Below are 20,410 nucleotides of genomic sequence, written 5' to 3'. Positions count from 1 at the left end.
GAAGTCCATTGAACCTTATCATTTAGAGGAAGGAGAAGTCGTAACAAGGTTTCCATAGGTGATCCTGCGGAAGGATCATTGTCAAAACCTGTACAGTAGAATGACCTACGAGCTCATTTTAAACACCTGGGGGCGGCGCTTGCTAGTTGTGCGCCTCCCTCCTGTCGCCCGACGTGCGCAAGCTCTTCGGGCGACAACCGAACCCCGGCGCGGAAAGCGCCAAGGAATACTACAATAGACAGCCCTCCCCTCGCTCCCTGTTCATGGATCATGGGGGGATGCGCGCTGCTCTGATAACACAAACGACTCTCGACAACGAATATCTTGGCTCTCGCATCGATAAAGAAGGTAGCGAAATGCGATGCTTGGTGTGAATTGCAGAATCTCGTGAACCATCGAGTCTTTAAAGGCAAGTTGCGCCCGAAGCCATTTGGCCGAGGGCACGTTTGCCTGCGCGTCACGCATCGCGTTGTCCTCCCGTGCACGTCGCAAGGCTGAACGCGTGGGCGAAAGCTGGTCTCCCGTGCGCTCGGCCTAAATGTGACCACGTCGACGGACGTCTCTGCAAGGGGTTATTGAAACTCAATTCTCTCTTGTTGTCGCGACTACAGCCCGTCACGCGTCCGGACTCCCCGACCCTCACTGCGCCTCACCAGGCGCTCCGACCGTGACCCCAGGTCAGGCGGCATTACCCGCTGAGTTTAAGCATATCAATAAGCGGAGGAAAAGAAACTTACAAGGATTCCCCTAATAACGGCGAGCAAACCGGGAACAACCCAGCCTTATAATCGGGCGTCTCTGTCGTCTGAATTGTAGTTTGGAGAAGCGTTCTCAGCGGCGGATCGGGCCCAAGTCCCCTGGAAGGGGGCGCCGAACAGGGTGAGATCCCTGTCGTGACAGGACCCTATCGCACCACGAGGCTCTGTCTACGAGTTGGGTTGTTTGGAAATGCAGCCCAAAACGGAGGGTAAAATCCGTCCAAGGCTAAATACTTGTGAGAGAACGACAGCGAACAACTACCGCAAGGGAAAGATGAAAAGGAATTTAAAAGAGAGTCAAAGAGTGCTTTAAATTATCGGGAGGGAAGAGGATGGGGGCCGGTGATGTGCCCTGATCAGATGTGGAAAGGTGACGAGCCGGTCCGCCGATCGACTCGGGGCGTGGACCAACGTGGATTGGTAGGGAGGCCAAATCCTGGGCTCTCGATACGACCATGGAACCCCATCTCCCCGATTGTGGAAGGTAGCGCGCGCCTCCGGCGTGCTTCGGCATCTCCCCGATTGTGGGCTCCCCATTCGACCCGTCTTGAAACACGGACCAAGGAATCTGACATATGTGCGAGTCAACGGTCGAGTAAACCCGTAAGGCGTAAGGAAGCTGATTGGTGGGATCCCCCTGAGGGGTGCACCGCCGACTGACCTTGATCTTCTCAGAAGGGTTCGAGTGTGAGCATACCTGTCGGGACCCGAAAGATGGTGAACTATGCCTGAGCGGGGTGAAGCCAGAGGAAACTCTGGTGGAGGCCCGCAGCCATACTGACGTGCAAATCGATCGTCTGACTTGGGTATTGGGGCGAAAGACTAATCGAACCGTCTAGTAGCTGGTTCCGTCCTAAGTTTCCCTGAGTATAGGTGGAGCTCGCGTGCGAGTTCTATCGGGTAAAGTCAATGATTAGAGGCCTCGAAGGTGCAATGCCCTCAACCTATTCTCAAACATTAAATAGGTAGGACGGTGCGACTTCTTTGTTGAGCCGCGCCACGGAATCAAGAGCTCCAAGTGGGCCATTTTTGGTAAGCAGAACTGGCGATGCAGGATGAATCGGAAGCCAGGTTACAGTGCCAAACTGCGCGCTAACCTAGATCCCACAAAGGGTGTTGGTCAATTAAGACAGGAGGACGGTGGTCATGGAAGTCAAAATCCGCTAAGGAGTGTGTAACAACTCGCCTACCGAATCAACTAGCCCCGAAAATGGATGGAGCTTAAGCGCGCGATCTACACCCGGTCGTCAGGGCAAGTGCCTGGACCCAATGAGTAGGAGGGCGCGGCGGGTCAGCCGTCGTCGGGCGTGGCATGCCATCATAGCCCTTGGAAAGCACACACGGTCAGACGACGTCGGGCGTGGCATGCCATCATCGCCTTTGGACTAGATGACACGGTCGGACGACATCGAGCGTCGCATGCCATCATCGCCTTTGGACTAGCTGACATGGTTGGGCGACGTCGGGCGTGGCATGCCATTTTCGCCCTTGGGCAACACAGACGGTAAGACGGCGTCGGGCGTGGCATGCCATCATCGTCCTTGGACACCACAAACGGTCGGCCGTCGTCGGGCGTGGTATGCCATCATAGCCCTTGGAAAGCACGAACGGTCGGCCGTCGTCGGACGTGCCTGCACACAGTGGTCAGTCGTGGCCTGCCCGCATCGGTCTTGGCTTGCGCGACATTGTTTGAGTCTAGATGATAGATGCGGATGTTCATGTCGTACATAAATCAAAGGATTTTGAAACAACCTCCATGCATAACAAACATATTCATCGACTTTCCATTATCTATTCTCTAACGTTTCCACCAAACGTGGCTCTTTCGCATCATTTTTATTACTTTTACAGTTCGTACGATATTGAAACATCTTTTATTTGTGCAAATATATATTTTATCATTTATTTGACATGTTTAGAAGTGTTTTCGTGCATTTCTGTATTTTTCTGACTTTTAATCATTATTTTATAATTTATTTTTATGCTTTTTAATTTTTTACGTCTCCTTTTAAAAATTAAAATTTATTAAATTTTTTATTTTAAGGTTCCCATATTTATTTGTGAATTTTCGGAGTTGATTTCATATTTTTTCTGATATTTTCCCCATTTTTTATTAATTTATTACTAATTTTTCAGAATTTTCAAAAAAAATAAAAATTAAAAAAATGTTGAAAAATATTTTTTTATATATATTGAAGTCATTTATGAAAGCTAATGTGTGTTTGTACCTTTGAACGTGCATATTTGGGTTGTACATTTCCATTATGATTATTTGGAAAATCCATGCCTACTCCTGTCGCATGGGTAAAACTTTTTTAAGCATATATAAGGGGGGTAGAGGTGTTGGAGGTAGACCGAGGCGCAGGCAGGCAGACGACATAGACGTCCTTTGGGCTTAGTAGGCATGCTGCGTGCGCGCTTGATGGCATGCATGGCTTGTTCATGCTATAGTGTTGGGCATTTACAAAAACACGTCGGCGATGTCGACGGGTCGAGTGAGGCAAAGGCAGGCGGACGTCAAGGGCGTCCTGTGGGCTTAGTAGGCGTGCTGCGTGGGCACTTGATGCAATGCATGGCTCGTCCATGCTACGCCGTTGGGCGTCTACAAAAATGTGCTAGCGACGTTTGCGAGGCGGCTGAGGCGAAGGATGGCGAACGTCAAGGGTGTCCTACGGGCTTAGTAGGCGCGCTGCGTGGGCGCTAGATGGAATGCATGGCTCGTCTGTGCTACGCCGTTCGGCGTTTACAAAAACAAGCCCGCGACGTCTGTGGGGCATTTGAGGCGGTGGCAGGCGGACGTCATGGGCGTCCTTTGGGCTTAGTAGGTGTGCTGCGCAGGCGCTTGACGGCATGCATGGTTTGTCCATGCTACGCAGTTGGGCTTCAACAAAAACATGACAGCGACGTCTGCGGGGCAACTAAGGCGAATGGAGGTAGACATCAAGGGCGTCATGTAGGCTTAGTAGGCGTGTTGCGTGGGGGCTTGATTGCATGCATGGCTTTTCCGTGCTACGCTGTTGGGCGCTTGCAAACACATGCCGACGATGTCTGCGGGGCGACTGAGGCGTTACAAGGTGGACGTCACGGGCGTCCTGTGAGGTTAGTAGGCGTGCTGCATGGGCGCTTGACGACATGCATGGCTCGTCCGTGCTATGCCTTTGGGCGCTTACAAAAACATGCCAGCGACATCTGCGGGGCGATCGTGCGCCGCCGAGGGAACTTCTCTAGATCAGTTTATAATGGTGTTTGGTGTGGAAACGGCAGTGCTTTCGGCTAGTGGCGAGTTCTTGAGCTCCTGTTACGTCTAACTCTAGGCGCCACATGCACAGCGCACGTAAGGCCATGTATGGATAGGGGCCTGTCCGGAGATGTCGGCGGGAGCCTCGAGAAGAGTTATCTTTTCTGTTTAACAGCCTGCACACCCTGGAATCGGCTCAGCCTGAGGTAGGTTCCAGCGGCTCGAAGAGCACCGCACATCGCGTGGTGTCCGGTGCTCTCCCGGCGGCCCTTGAAAATCCGGAGGACCGAATGTCGTCCATGCCTAGTCGTACTCATAACCGCATCAAGTCTCCAAGGTGAACAACCTCTGGTCGATGGAACAATGTAGGCAAGGGAAGTTGGCAAAATGGATCCGTAACTTTGGGAAAAGGATTGGCTCTGAGGGCTGTGCACGGGGGTCCAAGTCCCGAACCCATCAGTTGTCGGTGGACTGCTCGAGCTGCTCCCGCGACGAGAGCATGTCGCCGCGCGCCGAACGGGGGAAGGACTGGAAGCGGTTCCTTCGGGGGCCTTCCTCGGGCGTCGAACAACCAACTCAGAAATGGTACGGACAAGGGGAATCCGACTGTTTAATTTAAACAAAGCATTGCGATGGTCCCAACGGATGTTTACGCAATGTGATTTCTGCACAGTGCTCTGAATGTCAAAGTGAAGAAATTCAACCAACCGCGGGTAAACGGCGGGAGTAACTATGACTCTCTTAAGGTATCCAAATGCCTCATAATCTAATTAGTGACGCGCATGAATGGATTAACGAGATTCCCACTGTCCCTGTCTACTATCCATTGAAACCACAGCCAAGGGAACGGGCTTGGCAGAATCAACGGGGAAAGAAGACCCTGTTGAGCTTGACTCTAGTCCGACTTTATCAAATGACTTGAGAGGTGTAATATAAGTGGGAGTCGAAAGGCGAAAAAGAAATACCACTACTTTTAACGTTATTTTACTTATTCCGTGAATTGGAAGTGGGGCACTGCCCCTCTTTTTGGACCAAAGGCTCGCTTCGCGGGCCGATCCGGGAGGAAGACATTGTCAGGTGGGGAGTTTCGCTTGGGTGGCACATCTTTTAAAAGATAACGCAGGTGTCCTAAGATGAGCTCAATAAGAACAGAAATCTCGTGGTGTAAAGAATGGTAAAAGCTCGTTTGATTCTGATTTCCATTACGAATACTAACCGTGAAAGGCCTAACGATCCTTTGGACCTTCGGAATTCAAAGCTAGAAGTGTCAGAAAAGTTACCACTGGGATAACTGTCTTGTGGCAGCAAAGCGTTCATAGCGACATTGCTTTTTGATCCTTCAATGTCGGCTCTTCCTATCATTGTGAAGCAGAATTCACCAAGTGTTGGATTATTCACTCACCAATAGGGAACGTGAGCTGGGTTTAGACCGTCGTGAGACATGTGAGTTTTACCCTACTGATGACAGTGTCGCAATAGTAATTCAACCTAGTAAGAGAGGAACCGTTGATTCACACAATTGTCCATCGCGCTTGGTTGAAAAGCCAGTGGTGCGAAGCTACCGTGTGCGGGATTATGACTTAACGCCTCTAAGTCAGATTCCGGGCTAGAAGTGACGCATGCACCCGCCGTCCGCTTGCCGAACCGCAGTAGGGGCCTATGTCCCCCAAGGGCACGAATCATTGGCTAAGTCGCTACGACGGAAGCGTCGCGGTGACCGCCTTGAAGTACAATTTCCATCGAGCGGCGGGTAGAATCCTTTGTAGACGTCGGGTGTGGCATGCCATCATTGCCTTTGGACTAGCTGACTCCATCGGACTGTGTCGGGCGTGGCATGCCATCATCGCCCTTAGACGGGAAACACGGTAGAATGACGTAGACCGTGGAATGCCATCAACGCCTTGGGACAGCACAAACGAAAGGACGACATCGAGCGTCGCATGCCATCACCGCCCTTGGATAGCACACGTGGTCGGATAACGTCGGGCGTGGCATGCCATCACTGCCCTTGGACAGCACACACGGTGGGACGACGTTGGGCGTGGCATGAGATCACCGCTCTTGGACTGCACGCATGGTCGGACTATGTCGGGCGTGGCATGACATCACCACCTTTGGACAACACACATGGTCGATGTGGCATGGCATGACATCACCGCCCTTGAACTGCACGCACGGTCTGACGACATCGGGCGTGGCTTGACATCACCGCCATTGGACAGCGCACACTGTCGGCAACGTCGAGCGTGGTATTACATCTCCACTCTGGGATAGCACGCATGGTCGGATGACATCGGACATGGCATGACATCACCGCCCTTGGGCAGCACACACGGTCGAACGACGTCGGGCGTGGCATGACATCACCTCCTTTGGACAGCACACACGGTCGAACGACGTCGTGCGTGGCATGCCATCATCGCCTTTGGGAAGCACACACGGTCGAATGACATCGGGCGTGGCATACCATCATAGCCCATAGTTGGCAAACACGGTCCAACGACGTCGGGCGTGAAATGTCATCATCGCCTTTGGGCGGCACACACGGTTGAACGACGTCGGGCGTGGCATGCCATCATGGCCCTTGGACACCACACACGGTCGAACAAAGATGAGCGTGGCATTCCATCATAGCCCTTGAACGGCAAACAAGGTTGAACGACGTCAGGCGTGGCATGCCATCATCGCCTTTGGACTAGCTGACACACTCAGATGGCGTCGGGTGTGGCATGCCATCATTACCCTTGGACGGGAAACATGGTCGAACGACGTAGTGCGTGGCATACCATCAACGCCTTGGGACAGCACACACGGCAGAACGACGTCGGACGTGGCATGACATCATCACCTTTGGGCAGCACACACAGTTGAACTACGTCGGGCGTGGAATGCCATCATCGCCTTTGGGCAGCACAAACGGTCGAACGACGTCGGGCGTGGCATGCGATCATCACCTTTGGGCAGCATACACGGTCGAACGACGTCGGGCGTGGCATGCCATAATCGCCTTAAGGCAGCACACACAGTCGAAAGACGTCGGGCGTGGCATGAAATCACCGCCTTTAGACAGCACACACGGTCGAACGACGTCTAGTGTGACATGCCATCACCGCCATAGGACAACACACGATCGGACGACGTCGGGCATGGCATGACATCACCGCCCTGGGCAGCACAGACGGTCAGACTACGTCTGGCGTGGCCTGACATCACCGCCTTTGTACAGCACACACGAGCGAACAACGTCGGGCATGGCATGCAATCAACGCTTTGGACAGCACACACGGTCAAACGACGTCGAGCGTGGCATTCCATTATTGCCTTTGGGAAGCACACACGGTCGAACTACGTCGGGCGTGGCATGCCATCAACGCCTGTGGGAAGCACAAACAGTTGAACGACGTCAGGCGTGGCATGCCAACATCACCTTTGGGCAGCACACACGGTCAAACATCATAAGGCATGGCATGCCAGCATCGCCTTTGGGCAGCACACAGACGATAGACATCGGGCATGGCATGACATCACCTCCTTTGGACAGCACACACGGTCGAACGACGTCGAGCGCGACATGACATCACCGCCTTTGGAAAGCACCCACTGTCGAATCACGTCGGGCGTGGCATGCCATCATCACCTTTGGGCAGCACAACAGGTCGAGCGACGTCGGGCGTGGCATGCCATCTTGCCTTGAGGAAGCACACACGCTTGAACGACGTCGGACGTGGCATGACATCACCGCCCTTGGACGGCACGCACAGTCAAACGACGTCGGGCATGGCATGACATCACCACCCTTGGATTGCACAGACAATCAGCAACGTAGGGCGTGGCATGACATCACCGCCATAGGACAGCACACGGTTGGAGGATGTCGGGCATGACATAACATCACCGCCCTTGGGCAACACACACGGTTGGACTACGTCAGGCGTGGCATGACATCACCGCTTTTGTACAGCACACACGAGCGAACAACGTCGGGCATGGCATGCCATCAACGCTTTGGACAGCACACACGGTCAAACGACGTCAAGCGTGGCATTCCATTATCGCCTTTGGGCAGCACACACGATCGAACTACGTCGGGCGTGGCATGCCATCAACGCCTTTGGGAAGCACAAACAGTTGAACGACATCAGGCGTGGCATGCCAACATCACCTTTGGGCAGCACACACGGTCAAACATCATAAGGCGTGGCATGCCAGCATCGCCTTTGGGCAGCACACGGACGATAGACGTCGGGCATGGCATGACATCACTTCCTTTGGACAGCGCACACGGTCGAATGACGTCGAGCGCGACATGACATCACCGCCTTTGGAAAGCACCCACGGTCGAATGACGTCGGGCGTGGCATGCCATCATCACCTTTGGACAACACAACAGGTCGAACGACGTAGGGCATGGCATGCCATCTTGCCTTGAGGAAGCACACACGGTTGAACGACGTCGGGCGTGGCATGACATCACCGCCCTTGGACGGCACGCACAGTCAAACGACGTCGGGCTTGGCATGACATCACCACTCTTGGATTGCACAGACAATCAGCAACGTAGGGCGTGGCATGACATCACCGCCATAGGACAGCACACGGTCGGAGGATGTCGGGCATGGCATAACATCACCGCCCTTGGGCAACACACACGGTTGGACTACATCAGGCGTGGCATGACATCACCGCCTTTGTACAACACACACGGTCGAACGACGTCGGGCGTGGCATGCCATCATCGCCTTTGGGCAGCACACACGGTCGAATGACGTCTGGCGGGGCATGGCATAATAGCCCATGGATGTCAAACACGATAAAACGACGTTAGGCGTGACATGCCATCACCGCCTTTGGACAACACACACGGTCGATACACGTTGGGCGTGGCATGCCATCTTGACTTTTGAAAGCACACACGGTCGAAAGATGTCGGGCGTGGTATGACATCACCGCCTTTGGGCAGCACACACAGTAAAGAGACGTCAAGCGTGACATGCCATCACCGCCTTTAGACAACACACACGGTCGAACAAAGTCGGGCGTGGCATGCCATCATCGCCCTTAAACGGCAAACAAGGTTGAATGACGTCAGGCGTGGCATGCCATCATCGCCTTTGGACTAGCTGACACAGTCGGACGGCGTCGGGCGTGGCATGCCATCTTCGCCCTTGGATGGGAAACACGGTCAAACGACGTAGAGCGTGGCATGCCATCAACGCCTAAGGACAGCACACAAGGAAGGACGACGTCGGGCGTGGCATTCTATCATCTCCTTTGGACAGCACACATGGATGGATGACGTCGGGCGTGGCATGCCATCACTGCCCTTGGACAGCACACACGGTAGGACGACGTCGGGCGTGGTATGAGATCACCGCTCTTGGACTGCACGCATGGTCAGACTACGTCGGGCGTGGCATGACATCACCACCTTTGGACAGCACATATGGTAGAACGACGCGTGGCATGGCATGACATCATCGCCCTTTAAATGCACGCGCGGTCAGACGACATCAAGCGTGGCATGCCATCACCGCCATTGGACAGCACACACAGTCGAACGATGTCAGGCGTGGCATGCTATCATCTCCTTTGGGCAGCACAGACAGTCGGACGGCTTCGGGTGTGGCATGCCATCATCGCCCTTGGACAGCACAAACTATCGGTCGTCGTCGGGCGTGGCATTACATCACCGCCCTTGGACAGCACACACGGTCGAACGACGTCTACCATGGCATGACATCACCGCCCTTCGACTGCACGCACGATCAGACGAATTCAGGCGTGGCATGACATCACCGCCCTTGGAAAGCACACAGCAGGCAACCTTGAGCGTGGCATGACATCACCGCCCTTAGACAACACACACGGTCGTTAAGGTCTGGCGTGGCATGACATCACCGCCCTTGGACAGCACACACAGTCGGACGACGTCGGGCGTGGCTTGACATCACCGCCCTTGGACATAACACACGGTCGAACAATGGCGGGCGTGGCATGACATCACTGCCCTTGAACTGCACGTATGATCAGACGACGTCGGGCGTGGCATGACATCACTGCCCTTGGACAACACACACGGTCGGACTTCGTCGGGCGTGGCATGACATCACCGCCTTTGGACAACACACACGGTCGATCTACGTCGGGCGTGGCATGACATCATCACCTTTGGGCAGCACACACAGTCGAACGACATAGGGCGTGGCATGACATCTCCGCCTTTGGACAGCACACACAGTGGAACGACATCGAGCGTGACAAGCAATCACCGCCTTTGGACAGCACACACAGTCGAACGATGTCGGGCGTGGCATGCCATCATCGCCTTAAGGAATTACAAATGGTCAAAAGACGTTAGGCATGGCAGGACATCACCGCCTTAGGACAGCACACACGGTCTAACGACGCCAGGCGTGGCATGACATCACCGCCTCGGGGTAGGCACACACGGTTGAACGACGTCGAGCGTGGCATGCCATCATCGCCTTAAGACAGAACAAACGGTCAAACGACGTCGGGCGTGGCATAACATCACTGCCCTTGGACTGCTCACACGGTCGGCAACGTCGGGCGTGGCATGACATCACCGCCTTTGGATAGCACACACGGTAGAACGACGTCAGGCATGACATGACATCACGCCTTTAGACAACACACACGGTGGAACGACTTCGGGCGTGGCATGCCATCATTGCCTTTGGACTAGCTGACACAGTCAGATGGTGTCGGGCGTGGCATGCCATCATCGCCCTTGGACGGGAAACACGGTCGAACGACGTAGAGCGTGGCATGCCATCAAATCCTAGGGACAGCACACACGGAAGGATGACGTTGTGTGTGTCATGCTATCATCGCCTTTGGGCAGCATAGAAGGTCGGACGACGTTGGGCGTGGCATGCCATCACCGCCCTTGGACAGCACACATGGTCGGATGACGTTGGGCGTGGCATGCCATCACCGCCCATGGACAGCACACACGATAGGACTACGTCGGGCGTGGCATGACATCACCACCTTTGGACAGCACACACGGTCGAATGACGTCGGGCGTGGCATGCCATCATCGCCTTTGGGCAGCACACACGGTCGAACGACATCGGGCGTGGCATGCCATCATAGCCTATTGTCACGGAATTTTTGATTCGGACAATGTTCCGTGAGGCACTTGACGGTTTACTCATGATTCTTGCACGTTCTTGCAAACTCAAGTAAGCTTAAAACTCGGATCCCTAAGAAAATAAGAAGTAAGACAGAACTTTGGAAGAAGAAACTTCTATTACTTGAAAAATGATTGGATGCTCTACAAGTAAAATAATCTACTATTTATACTACTCTAATGCTGCCTAAGAGTTAGTAAATAAACTATACAAGTTCCTAAGACTATGCCTACAAGAAAAGCTTCTAAGTCTTCAAAAAAAGAACTCCTAGATGCTCCTAGTCTGCCCCATGATCTGCACAAGCCTCCCAAAGGCTTGAAACTGATAAAACTGCTGCCCCACTACCATGTGTAACAGCTGTAACGGTTGTAACTGTCGTAACAACTAAAACTGTTGTAACGGCTGTCTTTTCACCTGCTGCTGGCCCCCTTGGCTGCTGACCTGCTTGGTCAGCCTGCACCCTTGCGCCAGCTGCGCCTGCTGGCTGCCCAGTTGGGTGGCGTTCAGCCTGAATAGATGGCGGGACGTCACACTATGGACGGCAAACACGGTCGAACGACGTTAGGCGTGACATGCCATCACCGCCTTTGGACAACAGACACGGTCGAACGACGTCAGGTAGGGCATGCTATCATCGCCTTTGGGCCGCACACAGTCGAAAGACGTCAGGCGTGGCATGACATCACCGCCTTTGGACAGCACACACGGTCAAACGACGTTTGGCGTGACATATCATCACCGCCTTTGGACAGCGCACACGGTCGAACAACGTCGGGCGTGGCATGCAATCATCACCTTTGGGCAGCACACACGGTCTAACTACGTCGGGCGTGGCATGCAATCATCGCCTTTGGGCAGCACCAACGGTTGAACGACGTCGGGCGTGGCATGCCATCATCTCCTTTGGGCTGCACACACGGTCGAACGACGTCGGGCGTGGCATGCCATCATAGCCCATGGACGGCAAACACGGTCGAACGACATCAGGCGTGACATGACATCACCGCCTTTGGACAGCACACACGGTCGAACGACGCTGGGCATGGCATTCCATCATCACCTTTAGGCAGCACAAACGGTGGAACGACGTCGGGCGTGGCATTCCATCATCACCTTTGGGCAACACACACGGTCGAACGACGTCGGGCGTGGCATGCCAGCATCGCCTTAAGGCAGCACACACAGTCGAAAGACGTCGAGCGTGGCTTGACATCACCGCTTTTTGACAGCACACACGGTCGAACGACGTCAGGTGTGACATGCCATCCCCACCTTTGGACAGCACAGACGGTCGAACGACGCTGGGCATGGCATGCCATCATCACCTTTGGGCAACACAAACGGTCGGACGACATCGGGCGTTGCATGCCATCGTTGCCCTTTGACGGCAAACGCGGTCGAATGATGTCGGGTGTGGAATGCCATCATCTCCTTTGGGCAGTATGCACGGTCGACATCGTCGGGCATGGCATGCCTTTATGTCCCTTGGACACCACACACAATCGAACGAACTCGGTCGTGGCATGCCATCATAGCCATTGAACGGCAAACAAGGTTTAATGACGTCGGGCGTGGCATGTCATCATCGCCTTTGGACTAGCTGACACCATCGGACGGCGTCGGGCGTGGCATGCCAGCATCGCCCTTCGACAGGACACATGGTCAAACAGCGTAGAGTGTGGAATGCCATCAACGCCTTGGGACAGCACACACGGAAGGACGACGTCGGGTGTGGCATGCCATCACCGCCCTTGGACAGTACATATTGTCGGATGACGTCGGGCGTGGCATGCCATCACTGCCCTTAGACAGCACACACGGTAGGACGACGACGGGCGTGGCATGAGATCACCGCTCTTGGACTGCACGATTTGTCGGACTATGTCGGGCGTGACATGACATCACCACCTTTGGACAGCACACACGGTCGGCAACGTCGGGCGGGGCATGACATCGCCGCTCTTGGACACCACGCATGGTCGGACAACATCGGGCGTGGCATGACATCACCTCCTTTGGAAAGCATACACGGTCGAATGACATTGGGCGTGGCATGACATCACCGCCTTTGGACATCACACACGGTAGAATGATGTCAGGCGTGACATGACATCACCGACTTTAGACAACACACACGGTGGAACGACGTCAGGCGTGGCATGCCATCATCTCCTTTGGGCAGCACAGACGGTAAGACAACGTCGGGCGTGGCATGCCATCACCGCCCTTGGACAGCACACATGGTCGGATGACGTCGAGCGTGGCATGCCATAACCGCCCTTGGACAGCACACACGGTAGGACGACGTCGGGCGTGGTATGAGATCACCGCTCTTGGACTGCACGCATGGTCAGACTATGGCGGGCGTGGCATGACATCACTACCTTAGGACAGCACACACGGTAGAACTACGCGTGGCATGGCATGACATCAGCGCCATTGAACTGCATGCACGGTCAGACGACATCGGGCGTGGCATGATATCATATCCCTTGGAGGGCTAACACGGTCAAACGACGTCAGGCGTGACATGCCATCACCGCCTTTGGGCAGCACACAGGATCGAATGACGTTGGGTGTGGCATGCCATATTATCGCTTAGATGGCAAACACGGTCAAGCGACGTCAGGCGTGACATGCCATCACCGCCTTTGGACAGCACACACGGTCGAACATCGTCGGGCGTGGCATGCTATCATCGCCTTTGGGCAGCACACATGGTCGAACGTCGTTGGGCGTGGCATGACATCACCGCCTTTGGACAGCACACACGGTCGAACGACGTCGGGCGTGACATGCCAACACCGCCATTGGACAGCCCACACGGTAGAACGACGTCTAGTGTGGCATTCCATTATCGCCTTTGGGCAGCACACACGGTCGAATGACGTCTGTCGTGGCATGCCATTATAGCCTTAAGGCAGCACAAATGGTCGAACGATGTCAGGCGTGGCATGACATCACCGCCCTAGGACTGTACCCATGGTGGGACGACGTCGGGCGTGGCATGACATCACCGCCCTAGGACAGTACACACGGTCGAACGACGTCGAGCCTGGCATGACATCACCAACCTTGGACGGCATGCACGGTCGAACGTCGTCGGGAGTGGCATGACATCACAACCCTTGGACGTGACACACGGTCGAACGTCGTTGGGCGTGGCATGCCATCATCGCCTTTGGGCAGCACACGCGATCGAATGACGTCGGGCGTGGCATGACATCTCCGCCTTTGGGCAACACACACGGTCAAACGAAGTCGGGCATGACATGTCATCACCTCCTTTGGACAGCACACAAGGTCGAATGACGTCGGGCGTGGCATGCCATCATCACCTTTGGGCAGCACACACGGTCGAACTACGTCAGGCGTGACATGCCATCATCACCTTTGGGAAGCACAAATGGTCGAACCACGTCGGGCGTGGCATGCCAACATCACGTTTGGGAAGCACACATGGTTGAACGACGTCGGGCGTGGCATGCCAGCATCGCCTTTGGGCAACACACACGGTCGAAAGACGTTGAGCGTGGCATGACATCACCTCCTTTGGACAGCGCACACGGTTGAAGGACGTCGTGCGCGACATGCCATCACCGCCTTTAGAAAGCACACACGGTCGAATGACGTCGGGCGTGGCATGCCATCATCACCTTTGGGTAGCACACACGGTTGAACTACGTCGGGCGTGGCATGCAATTATCGCCTATGGGCAGCACAAACGGTAGAACGACGTCCAGCACAACATGCCATCACCGCCTTTGGAAAGCACACACGGTCGAACGACGTCTGGCGTGGCATGCCATCATCACCTTTGGGTAGCACACACAGTTGAACTACGTCGGGCATGGCATGTCATCATCGCCTTTGGGCAGCACAAACGGTTGAATGACGTCGGGCGTGGCATGCCATCATCACTTTTGGGCAGAACACACGGTTGAACTACGTCGGGCGTGGCATGCCATAATCTCCTTAAGGCAGCACAAACGATCGAACGACGTCAGGCGTGGCATTACATCACCGCCTTTGGACAGAACACATAGTCGAATGATGTCGGGCATGACATGCAATCACCGCCATAGGACAGCTCACGATTGGACGACGTCGGGCATGGCATGACATCACCGCCCTTGAGCAGCACACACGGTCAGACTACATCAGGCGTGGCATGACATCACCGCCTTTGTACAGCACACACGGTCGAAAGACGTCGTGCGTGGCATGCCATCATCGCCTTTGGGCAGCACACACGGTCGAATGGCGTCGGGCGTGGCTTTCCATCATAGCCCATAGATGGCAAACACGGTCGAACGACGTTGGGCGTGGTATGCCATCATCGCCTTTGACCAGCACACCCGGTCGAACGACGTCGGGCGTGGCATGTCGTCATTGCCCTTGGACACCACACACGGTCGTACGAAGTCGGGTGTGGCATGCCATCATAGCCCTTGAACGGCAAACAAGGTTGAACAACGTGAGGCGTGGCATGCCATCATCGCCTTTTGACTAGCTGACACACTTAGACGGCGTCGGGTGTGGCATGCTATCATTGCCCTCGGACGGGAAACATGGTCGAACGACGTAGAGCGTGGCATGCCATCAACGCCTTGGGACAGCACACACGGAAGAACGACGTCGGGCATGGCATGACATCATCACCTTTGGACAACACACACGGTTGAACTACGTCGGGCGTGGCATGCCATCATCGCCTTTGGGCAGCACAAACGGTCGAACGACGTCGGGCGTGGCATGCCATCATCACCTTTGGGCAGCACACACAGTTGAACAACGTCGGGCGTCGCATGCCATAATCGCCTTAAGGCAGCACACACAGTCGAAAGACGTCGGGCGTGGCATGACATCACCGCCTTTGTACAACACACACTGTCGAACGACATCGTGCGTGGCATGCCATCATCGCCTTTGGGCAGCACACATGGTCGAATGACGTCGGCATGGCATGCCATCATAGCCCATGGACGGAAAACACGGTCGAACGACGTCGGGCTTAAAATGCCATCATCGCCTTTGGGCAGCACACACGATCAAATGACGTCGGGCGTGGCATACTGTCATGGCCCTTAGACACCACACACATTCGAATGAAGTCGGGCGTGGCGTGCCATCATAGCCCTTGAACGGCAAACAACGTTGAACGACGTCAAGCGTGGCATGCCATCATCTCCCTTGGACGGGAAACACGGTCGAACGATGTAGAGTGTGACATGCCATCAACGCCTTGGGACAGCTCACACGGAAGAACGACATCGAGCGTGGTATTCTATCATCGCCTTTGGACAGCACAAACAATCAGACGACGTCGGGCGTGGCATGCCATCACCGCCCTTGGACAACACACACGGTAGGACGACGTCGGGCGTGGCATGACCTCACCGCCCTTGGGCAGAACACACATTCGTACTACGTCGGGCGTGGTATGACATCACCACCTTTGGATAGCACTCACGGTCTAACGATGTCAGGCGTGGCATGCCATCATCACCTTTGGGCAGCACACACGGTTGAACGACGTCGGGCGTGGCATGCCATAATCGCCTTAAGGCAGCACACACAGTCGAAAGACGTCGGGCGTGGCATGACATCACCGCCTTTGTACAACACACACGGTCGAACGACATCGTGCGTGGCATGCCATCATCGCCTTTGGGCAGCACACACGGTCGAATGACGTCGGCATGGCATGCCATCATAGCCCATGGACGGAAAACACGGTCGAACGACGTCGGGCTTAAAATGCCATCATCGCCTTTGGGCAGCACACACGATCAAACGACGTCGGGCGTGGCATGCCGTCATGGCCCTTAGACACCACACACATTCGAATGAAGTCGGGCGTGGCGTGCCATCATAGCCCTTGAACGGCAAACAAGGTTGAACGACGTCAAGCGTGGCATTCCATCATCTCCCTTGGACGGGAAACACGGTCGAACGATGTAGAGTGTGACATGCCATCAACGCCTTGGGACAGCTCACACGGAAGAACGACATCGAGCGTGGTATTCTATCATCGCCTTTGGACAGCACAAACAATCAGACGACGTCGGGCGTGGCGTGCTATCACCGCCCTTGGACATCACACACAGTCAGACGACGTCGGGCGTGGCATGCCATCACCGCCCTTCGACAACACACACGGTACGACGACGTCGGGCGTGGCATGACCTCACCGCCCTTAAGCAGAACACACAGTCGTACTACGTCGGGCGTGGTATGACATCACCACCTTTGGATAGCACACACGGTCTAACGATGTCGGGCGTGGCATGCCATCATCGCCTTTGGGCAGCACACACGATAGAATGACGTCGGGCGTGGCATTCCATCATATCCCTTGGACGGAAAACATGGTCGAACAACGTCTGGCGTGACATGCCATCACCGCCTTTGGACAGCACCCACGGTCGAACATCGTCGGGTGTGGCATGCCATCATCGCCTTTGGGTAGCTCACACGGTCGAACGACGTTGGGCATGGCATGACATCACTGCCTTTGGACAGAACACACGGTCGAACGACGTCGAGCGTGACATGCCAACACGGCCTTTGGACAGCACACACGGTGGATCGACGTCGAGCGTGGCTTTCCATTATCGCCTTTGGACAGCACACACGGTCGAACAACGTCGGGCGTGGCATGCCGTCATGGCCCTTGGACACCACACACGGTCGAACGAAGTGGGGCGTGGCATGCCATCATAGCCCTTGAACGACAAACAAGATTGAACAACGTCAGGCGTTGCATGCCATCATCGCCTTTGGACTAGCAGACCATCTCAGACGGCGTCGGGTGTGGCATGCATCATTTCTCTTGGACGGGAAACATGGTCGAACGACGTAGAGCGTGGCATGCCATCAACGCCCTGGGACAGCACACACGGAAGAACGACGTCGGGTGTGGCATGACATCATCACCTTTGGGCAGCACACACGGTGGTACTACGTTGGGTTTGGCATGCCATCATCGCCTTTGGCCAGCACAAAATGGTCCAACGACGTTGGGCGTGGCATGCCATCATCACCTTTGGGCATCACACACGGTCGAATGACGTCAGGCATGGCATGCCATAATCGCCTTAAGGCAGCACACACAATCAAACGACGTCGAGCGTGGCTTTCCATTATCGCCCTTCGACACCACACACGGTAGGACTACGTCGGGCGTGGCATGACATCACCGCCTTTGGACAGCACACACAATCAAACGACGTCGGGCGTGGAATTCCATCATCGCCTTTGTGCAGCACACACGGTCGAACCACGTCGGGCGTGGCATGCCGTCATGGCCCTTGGACACCACACACAGTCGAACGAAGTCGGGCGTGGCATGCCATCATAGCCCTTGAACGACAAACAAGGTTGAACGATGTCAGGCGTGGCATGCCATCATCGCCTTTGGACTAGCAGACACACTCAGACGGCGTCGGGTGTGGCATGCCATCATTGCTCTTGGACGGGAAACATGGTCGAACGACGTAGAACGTGGCATGCCATCAACACCTTGGGACAGTACACACGGAAGAACGACATCGGGCGTGGCATGACATCATTACCTTTTGGCAGCACACATGGTGGAACTACGTCGGGCGTGGCATGCCATCATCGCTTTTGGGCAGCACAAAACGGTCGAATGACGTCGGGCGTGGATGCCATCATCGCCTTTGGGCAGCATGTACGGTCGAACGACGTCGGGCGTGGCATGCCATAATCGCCTTAAGGCAGCACACACAGTCGAAAGACGTCGGGCGTGGCATGATATCACCACCTTTGAACAGCACACACGGTCGAACGACGTCGGGCGTGACATGCCATCACCGCCATAGGACAACACACGATCGGACGATGTCGGGAATGGCATGAAATCACCTCCCTTGGGCAGCACACACGGTCGAACGACGTCGGGCGTGGCATGCCATCATCGCCTTTGGACAGCACACACACGGTCAAACGACGTCGAGCGTGGCATGCCATCATCACCTTTGGGCAGCATACACGATCGAACGACGTCGGGCGTGGCATGCCATAATCGCCTTAAGGCAGCACACACAGTCGAAAGACGTCGGGCGTGGCATGATATCACCACCTTTGAACAGCACACACGGTCGAACGACGTCGGGCGTGACATGCCATCACCGCCATAGGACAGCACACGATCGGACGACGTCAGGCATGGCATGACATCACCTCCCTTGGGCAGCACACACGGTCGAACGACGTCGGGCGTGGCATACCATCATCACCTTTGGACAGCACACACGGTCAAACGACGTCGAGCGTGGCATTCCATTATCGCCTTTGGGCAACACACACGGTCGAACTACGTCGGGCGTGGCATGCCATCATTGCCTTTGGAGAGCACACACGATCAAAAGACGTCGGGCGTGGTATGACATCACTGCCTTTGGGCAGCACACACGGTCAAATGACTTCGGCGTGACATGCCATCACCGCCTTTAGACAGCACACAAGGAAGGACGACGTCGGGCGTGGCATGCTATCATCTCTTTTGGGCAGCACAGACTGTCTGACGACTTCTGGCGTGGCATGCCATCACCGCCCTTGGACAGCACACATGGTCGGATGACGTCGGGCGTGGCATGCCATCACCGCCCTTGGACAGCATACACGGTAGGACGTCGGGCGTGGCATGACATCACCGCTCTTGGACAGCACGCATGGTCGGACGGCGTCGGGCAAGGCATGACATCATCGCCCTTGGGCAGAACACACGGTCGGACTACGTCGGGCGTGGAATGACATCATCGCCTTTGGACAGCACACACGGTCGAACGATGTCGTGTGTGGCATGCAATCATCGTCTTTTGGCAGCACACACGGTCGAATGACGTCGGGCGTGGCATACCATCATAGCCCATGGATGGCAAACATTGTCGAACGACGTCAGGCGTGGAATGTGATCATCGCCTTTGGGCAGCACACACGGTCGAACGACGTCAGGCGTGGCATGCCATCATGGTCCTGGACACCACACACGATCAACGAGGTCGAGCGTGGCATGACATCACCGCCCTAGGACTGCACACACTATCGGACGACATTGGGCGTGGCATGACATTACCGCCCTTAAACAGCACACACGGTCGAACAACGTTGGGCGTGGAATGCCATCACCGCCCTTGGACGACACGTATGGTCGAATGACGTCGGGCATGGCATGAAATCACCACCCTTGGACAGCACAGATAATTGGCAACGTCGAGCATGGCATGACA

General features: G+C 55.2%; 1 non-coding gene and 1 pseudogene across 1 annotated transcript; both read left to right on the top strand.

The window, feature by feature from the left end:
• Positions 1–304: 304 nt before the first annotated feature.
• On the top strand, positions 305–460 carry LOC138339896 (5.8S ribosomal RNA). Its single transcript, XR_011212774.1, has one exon. It is a non-coding gene; the product is annotated as a 5.8S ribosomal RNA (ribosomal RNA).
• A 208-nt stretch (positions 461–668) lies between these two features.
• On the top strand, positions 669–5,809 carry LOC138339785 (28S ribosomal RNA; annotated as a pseudogene).
• The last annotated feature ends 14,601 nt before the right edge of the window (positions 5,810–20,410 follow it).

This window comes from Solanum lycopersicum, chromosome 11 (genome assembly GCF_036512215.1).
Source record: "Solanum lycopersicum chromosome 11, SLM_r2.1".
Taxonomy (NCBI): Eukaryota; Viridiplantae; Streptophyta; class Magnoliopsida; order Solanales; family Solanaceae; genus Solanum; species Solanum lycopersicum.
Note: the sequence above shows the minus strand (reverse complement) of the source record. Positions and strands in the feature narration are given on the sequence as shown.